Here is a 14,722-nt window from a genome sequence, read left to right on the forward strand (position 1 = left end):
AGAAAGGGAAGGTAAAGAAAAATTTTATTTTTTATATGCTCTTATTTATTTTCAAAATAATTTGAATGACTCAAATGCTAAATTATTAAGTGATAAAGCAAGCTATAAAATGGTATTCACACATATATATGGATTCATATGTGTGTATTTCTATGTAGGTGATTCAATACACACACACAAGACAGAAAAGGTTGATGGAGACATATAGATACACTGCAAGAGAGATGTTACAGTTATTTCTAGGAGGCCATTTTTATTTTCTTCTTTGGCTTTTCTTCATTTATATTTTTCTTATAGTAAAATATGTACATTATCTTGTCATTAGAAATACCTATTTTTTTGAGACACCTGGGTGGCTCAGTCGGTTAAGCGTCTACCTTTGGCTCAGGTCATGATCCCAGGGTTCTGGGATCAAGTCCTGTATCAGGCTCCTTGCTCAGTGGGGAGCCTGCTTCTCCCTCTGCCTGTCACGCCCCCCTGCTTGTGCTCTTTCTCTCCCTCCCTCTCTCTGACAAATAAATACATAAAATCTTAAAAAAAAAAAAAAAAGAAAAAAAAAAAAGAAAGAAATACCTATTTTCTATACGGTATGGCTATGTTTATATGGTATTTGAGAGAGATGGAAATGGAAAGATGATATTTGATTAAAAGGAGTTTCTTCTGTTAAAACATTTTTTAAAATGCTTTTAAGCTAGTCTTATTTAACCTTCTAAAACATCTAATTCTTCAGAAAGCTAGACATATCTTTGATGACCTCCAAAGTGCCAAGATCTCTTCAAGTGAAAGGAAACTTACATTTAAGTGAGACTCGTACTACAATGTAATATTCAGATATCATTCCAACTCTATACATTTCAGATCTTCAGGAGAAGTCAACTTTTAATATTCAACCCTCTTATTAAAATATAAAGCTCACCTGGCTTAAATGCAGGTTTTCAATACTACCAACAAGAAAGTCCATTTCCAAAGTAGTCATGCTCGGTCACCCAAGGCGGGTCACGTGATCTAATCTGAGCTGCGTGACAACTGTCTATCATGAACCTCTATAATGAAATAATTTTAACGGTAGACTCTTAAGAAAAACCCAGTGACACAATGTTGAATTTCCAGGGAGATGTGATGGATTTTATAGTAGCTGAAGAGCTTGACTTATCATTCGGTGTGATCCTTTCCCTTCAGGCGGATAAAATGCCATTACTACCAGATCACAAATAAACCAGAGACCCAGCAAGGGTTAGTGACTTCTGCAGGTTATCCCGCTCGCGGGTGAGATGTCTGCTTTGCCAGGCAAGAGCTTCTCTTGCCACAACACACCGCCTCACGGGGTAATGGTGAAAGAGGTGTGCTGGAGAGGTTTTCTTTGCCGGCTTGGTCTGGCGGAGCGTTAACAACATGGCCCGTGCGTAGTTCATCCTCGCTTGGATTTCCAGCAGTTGCTTCCGAAACTTCAGAGTCCCCAGGTCTAGTTGCAGCCTCTCCAGATGTTTTCTCCCCAGGTGGCCTTCTACACTCAGATGGCTCCCTTCCAGGGAAGGCCAGTGGCATCTCTGCTTCAGAACCTCTCCCCGGAAAGACTGCACTCTCCACACCCTCTTGGAAGGTCCTTTGCTCGTGTAGGTCTATCAGGTTACCCTTCCGAATATGCTCTCGTTTCCTCAGTTGTAAAGTCTTACCATTCCTGTTGTTTGCCCATCTCAAGAAATTCTCAGTTCTTTCACAAAACTCCAAAGGAGACAGCTAGTCATTCCCTTTTACTTAATAATTAAGCTTTCTTTTTTCCTTCATCCTTTGGTCCTGCGTAAACACCTCCATACTCAGTTCATCCATGAACAATTTCGATCCATGCTCCTGTTGGGATATCAACTTGCATCCCAGGGTAGACACTTGAGAACAATGTGAACTGTGATATCTACATGCAAAAGTACCATTCACCTTCATTCGGTTAGGTAATAAATATCTTTTAAATGGTTACTATGTATCAGACCCTTGCCTAGATGGTGAGGATCTGAGAATGAATCAAGTGAAAGACACGTTCATGAACTTTACAAGTCTCACAGTCTGGGGCCGGGGGAATGGGAGTTCAAGCTGTCGGGTCCCTGTGCCAGCGGTCACCGTCCTGCGCACGAGTGCAGCAGCTCCAGGATCAGTGTGTGCGTGTGCGTGTGTGTGTGAAAGGGCTCTGGCAACAGAGAAGAAAGCCGTCTTCATTCCCTATGATATCTGAGCCAGGTTTCGAAGGATTAGTATAAAATCACCAGGCGGAAGGGCAAGGGTCTTCTAAGGAGAAGGAACGTAAGTTCAAGATAAGAAAAGCTGAGGGAGAAGGAGTATTATTGTCATTCTAATTATTACTTAATTCACTTTGCAAAGGCAGCCTGTGTGAAAAGGCAGGAGAGAGACAGGGCCACCTGCAGTAGGGGCAGGGCCTCGAGTAGAAGCTGAGTCAACCTGGCTCCCTGTGGGAACTGTCACCCTTGAATAAACCAACACTGCCTGGCTCCCGTGGCATCTTTTCTGGGCACCAAATTTCATTTTAAAAGACCTAGGGAAGCCAAACATGAAGAGGCAGAAACAAAAGCTGTCTACATTTCCCTGCTACAAAAACTCTCCTGTAGAGGAAATGCTGAGGCTAAGAAAACAAATAAAAGTTGTTCTGAAAGGAGAGGCAATTAAATTTTTGCCAAACATGACAGGAAGCTGAGAACTGAAGCAGACAGAGTAATGTCTATCTTTGGCACACCAGACAGGGAGGAGAAGAGTGTGTCTTTGATGGCAGACTTTATTTTAAAGGTGCTAACTGACATTTTGAAAGGACATAAAAACACAGAGAGGAGAGCGCTCTTCAGGCCCCTGCTGTCTGGGCTGCAGAAGCTCCCAACTGCCCCCGGGGTTTTCATTTTCCCAGTCTAAGGCTAACACAAGATAAGGTGCAGGAAAGAAAAGGAGCAAAATAAACCAGTCCCTATCTTAAAGCGGCCGCATGAATCCACACGATGCATTTCAGTTGAAAGTAGAACGAGAAAGATATTTCTGGGCTCCTGAAGGAGCTTCACAGAAGGGACCCTTGGTGGTTGCAGGAGGGCAGGGTCCCGTCCATCATCCGGACAGTCAGCGAAGTGCACACGTGTTTTTATAGGGTCCCCTGCGCCAATGGCAGAACAGGCACAAAAACTCTTTTTTTTGAGAGAGAGAAAGCACGGAGGGGCATGGGCAGAGGGAGAGGGAGAGAGAGAGACTCTTAAGCAAAATCCATGCCCAGCACACAGCCCGATGCGGGGCTGAATCTCACAACCCTAAGATCATGACCTGAGCTGAAATCAAGAGCCAGATGGACGCTTAACTGACTGAGCCACCCAGCTGCCCAAAAGCTCATTTCTAAGGCCACCAGCTACACAAGTCTCAAACCAAGCTCCCCTACGGCCTTCCAAAGGCATGCTGAAATGGACAGCTGGAACCCAGGAACCCCAGTACTGAGGCATCTCACCCCTCAGCACATTGACCTCTCTCCTTGCTTCCCTGACCCTTCGGTCCTGTGCACTGAAGGCAGGACTTGCATTTATTGTCGCACCATCCTCCTAAACCATTTTGTCCCATCAAAGAAGTTTACATTTGAATGGTTCATACATCTTCACCATGCTCTTAAATTCTCATGATCCAAATTTCTCCCTCTAACCCAGGCTCATGTAGACATTTCACCATATCTTTAAAATAAGGATATTGAGAAACTCCTCCACTATTTTTCTGGTAAAGGGATTGAAGGGTAGAAACTGGAAAAGTGTAGTAGCCAAGGCAAGCATGATTGAGAGGAATGGTCTATTTCCAGCCCTACACTGACCAACACTCACCTAAGCTCACTGTGAATACATACTGAAGAACAGAAGAAATGTACAGGAAAATAACCCAGGTATCCACTTCATCCTTCTTGGTTTTCTCACGCTAGGGTTCCTTACAAATTAACAAGAACCCAGCATTTCCAACTCACTCTGACCAACTCACTGTGTGCTACGGTTAACACTACCTGTCAGCAAATATTTACCGAGTCCCCACCACTCTGGGCAGGACTCTGTGTTGAGGATGTTGGAACAAAGAAGACACAGCATCAGACTGTAACATCACAGTCCTAGCAAAACATTATAGAAAGCACAAGGGCAGGGTGAGCAGAAGGGGTCTGGAGAAAGGAGTTCAGTTACAGAAGACATCAGACAGAGCAAGTCGACCCACACGGGTAAGCCCCGAGGTCTCCGACTCTAGGCAGGCGATCAGAAATAACAGTTCTAGTGTGGAGAGAGTGATATGAATGCAAACCCCAGGACGAAGGTCATCTCTTCTCTAAGCCATCTTAGTCTTCTTGCTGTCTGTCAAAACCAAGGACCTGGGGAAAGAAATATATCCAGAAAGGGGTTCAAGGCCTCCAGGTAAAGCCTGCTGCGATGAGAGTCAGGGAACAACCTTCTAACTACTCCGTAACCTTACATAGATGTGCTGTGCTTTAAATGGTCTAGTTGCCTAAACACTTAAGGAACTCACCTTGGCCCTGGCAGGTTTCAAAAGGACGACTGGAAAGGGGAGCATAAGATGAAGAGAAAATTAAGTTCCTTATTTCTTTAATGACTAATTACATACAAAAGCTCAAGGAAAACAAAAGTTTCTGCATAAATTACAAAAAGCCTTTTCAATTGTTTTCAGAAAGGCAATTTAGCCATGAAGAAAATCTAATTTTCTGAGATGATGAAAGAGAAGGCCAGTTTCTTAATTGCCTAATTGCTAAACACATTAGGAAATGGATGGAAATTCAGGATTGAGATTCTGGCCTAATATTATCTTTTGTTTCCACTTAATTTCAAAAAAAAAAAAAATAGAAGGACTTGGGAAAATTTGGAGCTATTTGTTATGAAGCAGAGTCTAAGAGAAATTACAGCTGAGAGAAACAATGAATCATAAAAGATAGCAGATAAGGAGGACTAGCGAGAAACCCAAGTACCTCAAGATGGTACTCCAAAGCTAAATGGATATAAAATTAAAACAGACATTTTCACTTTTATTATTGGGGAATTGCTACAAGCAGCAGAGAGGAAATACTCTGTCTTTCCATTATTTTGCAAAGCACACAGAGTAGTTTTCCAGACAATTTCAGCTCTTTACAAAATGCCCAGAAGCAGCAGATCTCTGCAGAAGAGGTCACACACTCATAGGTTTAAGATATAAAGCAGACGGATTCAAGTCAATAGGAACATCAAATTAGTTTGCTGGTTATTGAGTAGAGAGGGCACTGGTATGCCCTGGTCCTGAACTACTTCCTCAGCCACACAGCTCAAGCCTGAGAGCAATCTAGAGGAAATATCAGTCTGGTTAAAGAAAGAAAAATAAATTTATAATGATCTAGATTGGCCATGTGTGTGTTTTAATTTTCTGAAGGTTAAAAACAAATAGGTGAAAGAAGGGCCTAGCAGTGTGTGTGTGTGTGTGTGTGTGTGTGTGTGTGTGTGTGTGTTTAAGAATAAGCCAAACCTTCATATGCTGCAATGATTTTTTAGTTTCTTAGATTTGTAAATTTTTTACTTCCTCAGTTATTGAAAAGCCAAAAAGTATAACTGTTTCTAAATGAGAAGGGACTTGGAGAAGGGAGCACCATATGACCGGTCTAGGTCCTTCTAGTTCTGAAATTATATAGTTCAATGGCATTCATAACCACTCTTTTAATAACCTGACTTCACAAAATACCAAAACATTAAACATTCAGCATTTTTTCAAAGGTACGTATTTGGTCTTCAAATGATCATTGAATAAATGAATGCTTCTTTGCAAAACTTTTTTTTTTTTTTTACAATGAGAAACCTTCCTATGAAATAATAAACTTCCCTAGAAATATATGTACAAATAGGAAATACATATCAATATATAATATTATTATTTGTGTATATTTTAAATTCTATCATTCATCCTATATACATTAGCTAACATGCTTCTATACAGAAAACTTTTACTCATGAATTGGGCTATTTAGTATGCCACAACTATAGTTCCCACTAAAAAGCCAGGATAAATATATAATAATTTTTCTTTAAGACCAACTTTTAGAAGGAGGGCACTTAATAGTCACTTCCAATGGTATTGACTCATTTTTTTTTTTTTTCTGAAAGAGACAACACGATTTGTTATGAGGAATTAGCATATACATTATGGAGGCTAAGAAGTCCCAAGATCTGGAGTCAGAAATTGAAGGCCCAAGAGAGCCAATGATACAGTTGCAGTTTGAGTCTCAGGGCCTGAGAATCGGAAGAGCCTGTGGTGTAAGTTCTGTCCAAAAGCCAGCAGGCTGGAGACCCAAGAAGATATCATGTTTCAGTTCAAGTCTGAATGTAGAATAAGACCAATGTCTCAACTCAAGGCAGTCAGGTAAAAGGTGTTTCCTCTTACTCAGGAGGGTCAGCCTTTCCCTCCTATTTATGTCTTCAACTGATTAGATGTGGCCCACCCACATTGGGGAGAGCAATCAGCTTTACTTACTCTACTGATTCAAATTCAACTCATTTTTTAAAACTTTCTCTTCTTTATTTCTTCATGGCCTCTTGGATACTTATGTACACCATCTGTTTCAATCAATATAGTCAGTATTCTTTGAGATTAACAAAATGTTCCAAATTTGGCCAATGAGAACTTCTTAAATCTTGCCCTCGTGACCTTTTGACCCAACCTACTAGTCTTTCTCTGATTTCTAGAACAACACAGTATCCTAAAGTTTACCTTGTATTTTTCTTCCCTCCAGTCTATAATCAGCCACTTCTCCAAGGAAATCTGATTCCTTTCTGTGATGAATGGTTTTTAGGAAACAAAATTTGGACAACATAATGGTGATTCCTGATAAAGCGCCATTGCTCCCATGCCCTAACACTAGACAGAAATAGGAGATATATCTTATCATCATGAATCCGAAAGCGAATTTAACAGAATTTTCATGTAATTTTTTTGACTTAATAAATCTGTTTTCTTTCATACACTGAAAATCTCAGTATAATTATTGGATTCTTTTGCAATATATTTAAAAAACACAAAATACCAGTATCAATATCACTACTAATAATAACATGATGTTTAAAATTTCCTGGCAGTTTCTTTCATCTCTAGACTATATGCCACTACGTTTGGTTTGTGTTCTTTCAGCATCAAGGAAGTTTAAATTTTGTTCTGTTGATTTTTTTATTAGAATTTTTGGTAATGACCATAACACACCTCTTTCTTCAGACAAGCCATATTGCTTTTCCACTATGATGTTTCACCACTCTAATACCTTTTTCACCCTTTTTCCTTCTCCACCATGTTCTTTAGTCAACATTAATTTTTCTTAGTGCTTAATCTTTGTCCTCTTAAATATACTAAAGCTTCTGTTATTTGTCAGCTTTTTTTGTTTCAAGTTTTTATTTAAATTCTAGTTAGTTAATATAATATTGGTTTCAGGACAGAACCTAGTGATTCATCACTTACATATAACATACCCAGTGCTCATCACAAGTGCCCTCCTTAATCCCCATCACCCATTTAGCCCATCCCCCACCATCTCCCTCCAGCAACCCTCAGTTTGTTCTTTATAGTTAAGAGTCTCCTATGGTTTGCCTCCCTTTCTTTTTTTTCCTGCTTCTCCTATGTTCATCTGTTTTTGTTTCCTAAATTCCACAGACGTGTGAAATCATATGGTATTTGTCTTTCTCTGGCTGTCTTCTTTGGCTTAGCATAATACACTCTAACTCCAACCACATCACTGAAAATGGAAAGATTTCATTCTTTTTGGTGGTTGAATAATATTCCATTGTATATCTATACCACATTCTTCTTTATCCATTCTTCAGGTGATGGACATTTGGGCTCTTTCCATAATCTAGCTATTGTGGCTAAGGCCGCTATAAACATCAGGGTGCATATATCCCTAGGAATCAGTATTTTTGTATCCCTTCGGTAAATATCTACTAGTGCAATTGCTGAGTCATAGGGTAGCTCTATTTTTAACTTTTTGAGGAATCTCCATACTGTTTCCAGAGTGGCTGCACCAGCTTGCATCCCCACCAACAGTGCAAAAGTGTTCCCCTTTCTCTGCCTCCTCACCAACACCTGTTCTTTCCTGAGTTGTTAATTTTAGCCATTCTGACAGGTGTGAGGTGGATCTCACTGTAGTTTTGATTTGTATTTCCCTGATGATGAGTGATGTTGAGCATCTTTTGATGTCTCTGTCTCGGCTTTAAATAATATTAAAAATTATCATCTAATCTCCCTCCCTCCCATCTTTTCCGTGTGTTTCATTTGCGGCACTCTTACTTTGCTACTGCATATAACACCAATGAGCTCTTCTTTAGCTCTTGTCCACAACTTTGAAATCTTCGATCTATAGTTAGATATATAAAAGACTCACCACCAATCACTTTGTCAAATTCTGTCCTATCACTTTTTTATAAAGCTCATGTTCTAGTAGTTTCCTTAGGAAGAGCTTCTGGGGACACTATCCCTGAGTTTCTGCATGTTTCATCCTTTTCCTACAGCCTTCAACTTGAAGGACAACTTGAATGGAATAACATCCTTCACCTCCTTTCTTGAGTACCTTAAAGATGTTAGTCCTTTATCTGGTGTTTGAAATATTTGTTAAGAAATCTGATGTCAACCTACTGATTTTCTTTTATTAATGGTTGGTCATTTATGTGAGTAAATTTTCTTGAATATGCTTTCAACCTTCATTCTGTGCCACTTTCGCTTTTCTTCTTCAGGGGAACCACATATGTGTCCCCTGCATCTTGAACAGTGAACACAGTGGAATGCCACAAAAAATGAGAGCCGCCTCTCTGGGAGTCCATCATCTAACTGCCTGAGCTGTTGATAGCCTCTGGTTTCTGACCCCACTGTCCCTCCTCAAAAATATCGGGACCACATTTTGTAGTCTATCACATGCCGTTACTCTTCCTCTTTTTTGGATTTAAACCACAGTATTTTAATTGTATCACATTTTAATCACATTTTAGTTTTTCTGGATTGCCATAGACGGGCAAAAGCTATTTTGATGGTCTTTCTCTTTCCCTGCCCCAAATGCTGGCTGATATGGATAGGCCAGTAGCTACCACATACCATCTTCTGTAGTCTCATCATGAAACACATGAAAATCACTAGTTATTCTCCAGAGTAAAATTACTTATGTTGAGGGTCCCTTTACTCCTGAATTCTCATAATTTTACATCTTCGACCACAGATTAATACAGATAAGCCTCACACCAAATTCTAAATTAGGAATGATTATTAGATATCTACTGCGTGAAAGAAGTACTAAAGGAAGTGGTACAATGGAGAGTCACCATTATTTCCTTCAGTACATTTAGTCTAGTAAATCAAGTCACAGACACACCCTGCATATGCATGTATATTTACATACATATGCATACACACATACATGCACACATACAGATATGCCATCAATATGTGCCAAGTACATTGAGGGCTTAAGCAAAAGAGAGATGATTTATAGGACTGGCAATCCTGGGAAGCCTTTGTAAAATAATGGCCTTTCAGTCTTAAAGTTATAGAAAGGCTTTAGGTGAAGGAGATCGGAGGAGGTGGGTTTTAAGAATTGAAAGTGCATTTAGAGAACAGGCTTAGAGAAAATTTGTGTAGGGTGTGACAAGCAGTAACGGTTTCATTTCAATGAAACAGAACTAATACATTAACTACTCATAAATAATATTTTAAAAGGTAAATTGAGTATTTTAGAACAGGATAAAATATCTGTACAAACAACATGAGGCCATTCAGTGTTTGAGTATAAAAGTGATGAGTTTCCCAAAGATTACTCCAATAGCAGAATGCAAAATTGATTGAATAGGGAGAAAGCGGAAGCAGTAAAACTAGTTAAAAGGCAATTCCAATGGTGCAGACAAGAAAGGATAAAATTCTACCTCTGGACATAAACAAAAATCAGAAACCGATCTTTTTACAAGCTTACACCTCTTTTTTACAGAAAAAAAAATGTTTGATCAGAGGGCTTTATGGAGTATATGTTATCTCAGTCATCTACAAGAAAGGAAATATATTTCTGATTTAGTCATAAGATCTAAGACCATTCCCCTGCTCAGTCATCTACGAATAAATGGTGCGCTGTGCACCATGACAAAGCAGGCTGACATACTGTTCTCACATTTAGAAATCTGAATTTAGCATCTGCAATAAAGAAACTAAAAAAAAAGGCTACTCTAAAACTTGCTTTCCCTCCTTTCCTCTCTTACTTACTCCAGCTAATTGTATCTCTTTCCCCTCTAAAACCAAATTCAAGACATTAACATTGCCCTGCAATTATATTTTATCTTATGCAAGGATGGTCACTGACAATCTAAGCTAATCCAAGGATTTTGTTAAATAAAAAGTCCAAATAAGGTCACTTAGGTTGACTAGAGTGATTTTATCCTTTTATCAAATCAAATATGAGGGATTCACTTCTGCTAAAATTACCTCTATGGGTCTTTGGCTATAATGTGATGAAGGTCACTGCGTTGATTAAAGAGTTTGTGGCAATAATGGGGTCTTCTGCAGATGCAATCTGAAATGATCAAAAAATTGAGAGCAAAAGCAACTTAAATGGTTCAGTGGAGATAATATACCTGAAAAAATCCATCCTCTGTGGTGAATGATTATTCTGCCAAGCAGAAAGGAGTCTGAGAATAGAGGGACTACATATTCTCCCTCTGAAACTATGAGAGAACGTGAGAAACAAGTTTAAAAATGAAAGGTAAATGACGACGGGAAAGCAAGGGAGAACTTTACATGTGGAAATCTAAGTCCGCAGAGGAGTTAAGGAGCTGCATCCATGGAGTGTATGAGGGCGACATCATTTGTCTGGAGCACAGAGGAAGGGACGAGATGGGCAGCCCTCACCTGTCAGCTTCCAGGGCCTTACGTTGCTGGTTCCCTAGCTGTGTGTGTACATCTTGCCTCTAACTGGTCTTTCAGTCCCCTGAGGGCAAAAGTGCCATATCAATTGTCTTTGTATCTCCAGCACCATGCAGAGGGCCTTGTATTCAGGAGGCTTAACCTAGCGTATATAACTTAACCAACAGACTTAGAAGTTTCTTTACCATCTTAAGATAACTGAATCCCTCAAGGGCAAAAACTGTCTCTTGTTCACCACTGTATACTTCAGAAACGAAGGCATAATGGCCCCATAAAAATAAGTATTTGTTATCTTCTGTTCCATGCATGCTTGCACAGTTAAGTCTTAAAATGAATGAAAAGATGGGACGCCTTGGTGGCTCAGCTGGTTAAGCATCTGCCTTTGGCTCAAGTCATGATCCTGGGGTCCTGGAATTGAGCCCTGTGTGGAGCTCCTCACTCAGCGGGGGGCCTGTGTCTCCCTCTCCTGCCACTGCCTCTGATTGTGCACTCGTGCTCTCACTCTCTTTCTGGCAAATAAATAAATAATATCTTTTTAAAAAAATGAATACGCACAGTCAACTAATCCCCACCTCTGCATGAACACGTGCCAGACAGGTAGCACTGTGCTAGCCAAGCCTTTCGAAGAACTCTACTGTTAGAAATATCCGCTACTTGATTTCACACCAGGTAACTAGAGAAGGCACAATTTACATGTTTAGAGGATGCCATATTAAAAACATTCTTTCCCTAAGGTTGGTCATGTAAAAAAATATCTCAAAAAGTTATATCAATATCAGACTCTAAAATCAGGATGATTTTAAGGGTATTTATATTTTTAAGTATTCCTTTTTGTCTCTAAAAAGTCAAGTTCTAGGATGGAAGATTAGACAGTTCTAGAAATAATGAGAGAAAGGAAGGGAAAACCAAGTAATTAGGCACTATTCAGACACATGTATATGGGTGCACACCTATGCGCACACACACGCGCACACACACGCACACACACAACTCTTCACTCAGACGAGGTAAATAGCCTGCCGTGCATCACAGCATAAATGATCTTCTAATCGCCTGTGATCGTAATCTCGCAAAATCCTGACTATATTTCCATAGGCCTGGGAGAAAGCAGTCTCTGAAAATGTCCTCTATGACTACATATGGCAGAAACCGTCTCCATACTATACTGTGCATGGGAGAGAGAGGAAGCTTCTCGTTGCATTAATAAAGGCTTACTTCATGCACAATTAACCTGCTCACCAAACCAAAATGTTATAAATCCCAACCCCAGTGTCTATGGAACCATGAAATTAGGCGTACGAAAGACTAAAAATCCAAATTCATAATTACAAAGTTTAGGGGGTGTAGGGGCGCCTGGGTGGCGCAGTCGTTAAGCGTCTGCCTTCGGCTCAGTGCGTGATCCCGGCGTTATGGGATCGAGACCCACATCAGGCTCCTCTGCTATGAGCCTGCTTCTTCCTCTCCCACTCCCCCTGCTTGTGTTCCCTCTCTCGCTGGCTGTCTCTATGTCTGTCGAATAAATAAATAAAATCTTTAAAAAAAAAAAAAAAAGTTTAGGGGGTGTTTTGCATTGAGTAGAAGAACTTCCAGGATGCACTGTGCTTGAAACAGGTTGTCGCTGACACGCACATGTACACCTTCATTCACCCCCAAATGTCTCTTGTGGAGCAGAGCAGACTAGGGTTGAATGATGCACAAAGAATGAAACACTAACTGCAGCCAAATCCCAATCAATAGCTCAGAACTATTCTACTGTTCTGTCCACTTTGAGAGAGAAGGGGGAAAAAATGAACCAAAACAAAACAAAAACCTTAGAAGAAAATCTTTTCCAAAGAAATGGGACAAAGAGGCAACCCACGGATTGGGAGAAGATAAATATCTTCTGATATTTGACACTACAGATAAATGACACTACAGATAAAGGGCTGGTATCCAAGATCTATAAAGAACTTCCCAACTCAACACCCAAGAAACAAATAATCAAGTCAAAAAATGGGCAGAAGACATGAACAGACACTTCTCCAAAGAAGACATATGAATGGCTAACAGCCACATGAAAAAATGTTCAACATCATTAGCCATCAGGGAAATTCAAATCAAAACCACATTGAGATACCACCTTACGCCAGTTAGAATGGCAAAAATGGACAAGGCAAGAAACAACAAATGTTGGAGAGGATGTGGAGAAAGGGGATCCCTCTTACACTGTTGGTGGGAATGCAAGTTGGTACAGCCACTTTGGAAAACAGTGTGGAGGTTCCTTAAAAATTTAAAAATAGAGCTACCCTATGACCCAGCAATTGCACTACTGGGTATTTACCCCAAAGATACAGATGTAGTCAAAAGAAGGGGCACATGCACCCCAATGTTCATAGCAGCAATGTCCACAGTAGCCAAACTGTGGAAGGAGCCGAGATGCCCTTCAACAGATGAATGGATAAAGAAGATGTGGTTCATATGTACAATGGAATATTACTCAGCCATCAGAAAAGATGAATACCCACCATTTGCATTATCATTGATGGAACTGAAGGAGATTATGCTAAGTGAAATAAGTCAAGTAGAAAAAGACAATTATCATATGGTTTCACTTATTCGTGGAACATAAGGAATAGCAGGGAGGACATTAGGAGAAGGAAGGGAAAAATGAAGGGGGAGGAAATCAGAGGGGCAGACGAATCATGAGAGACTATGGACTCTGGGAAACAAACTGAGAGTTTCAGAGGGGAGGAGGGTGGTGGGATGGGTTAGCCCGGTGATGAGTATTAAGGAGGGCACGTATTGCAAGGAGCACTGAGTGCTATATGCAAACAGTGAATCATGGAACACTACATCAAAAACGCATGAGGTACTGTATGGTGACTAATGTAACATAATTTAAAAAAAGAAAGAAAGAAAAAAGAAATGGGAGCCCCAGAGATTTTATTATAGAGATTTTTGTGATACTGTCAACGTCTTCAGAAATCGGTGCCGTGCCAAAGTTTATCAATTTTAAAGAATAGGAATGACAGAGAAAGGAAATGGTTGTTTTTGTATTTTCTTCCAAATTCCCCCCTAGTTACATCTCATGAGTTAGTTTAAAATAATTCTCTAATGACCACCACTGCACTGGTGGAACTGGAAAATGAGGTGTTATGAATAAACACTCTTTCTGGAGAAAGATATGTGGGTTTAGGGATGCGGCCTTACAGATCCTATTTTGATCCATTCAACTTAATGAGCATTTTGGGGGTCATTTCATTTCCCCATTATAGAGTGAGATGGTTGAGCCACATTGTTTCTAGGGTCATTTCCAGCTTTACTGTTAATTTCTAGGTCACCAGTTGTCTAAGTCAAACACACACAAATTCATGTGCAAGGAACACACCCCATTGGCTCAAGACCTCCTAGGAATATCTTCCCCATCTTTAGTGTCCACCCTTAACGCAGCAAAATACAGAGTAAAGAAAGTACCCATCTCTATTCATAGGGCGTGTTACTTTTTCACTAGCCCTCACTTTAGAAATCAAAGTACTTGCCTTCTTCATAGTCCAGGTCCTAAGAATCACCTCTTCAATGAGCACTACCCTAGCCCATCAAATTTTCAGTCTGTAAACCAACTCTTTCAACCCCTTTCCACCTCAATTTCTTTCTCTTCGGCACTTAGCACTCTGCATTTTAACTTATTAATCTGATTTATTGTCAAGGATAATGAGTTCATTGAGGACAGATTTTTGACCCCTTTTTTCACTGCTCTATCCCCAGTGCCTAAAATAATGCTTGACACATGGTAGCTATTCAATAAATATTTGTTAAATTAACACATGAG

Source organism: Ursus americanus, chromosome 7 (assembly GCF_024610735.1).
Source record: "Ursus americanus isolate L20-20 chromosome 7, mUrsAme1.1.p, whole genome shotgun sequence".
NCBI lineage: Eukaryota > Metazoa > Chordata > Mammalia > Carnivora > Ursidae > Ursus > Ursus americanus.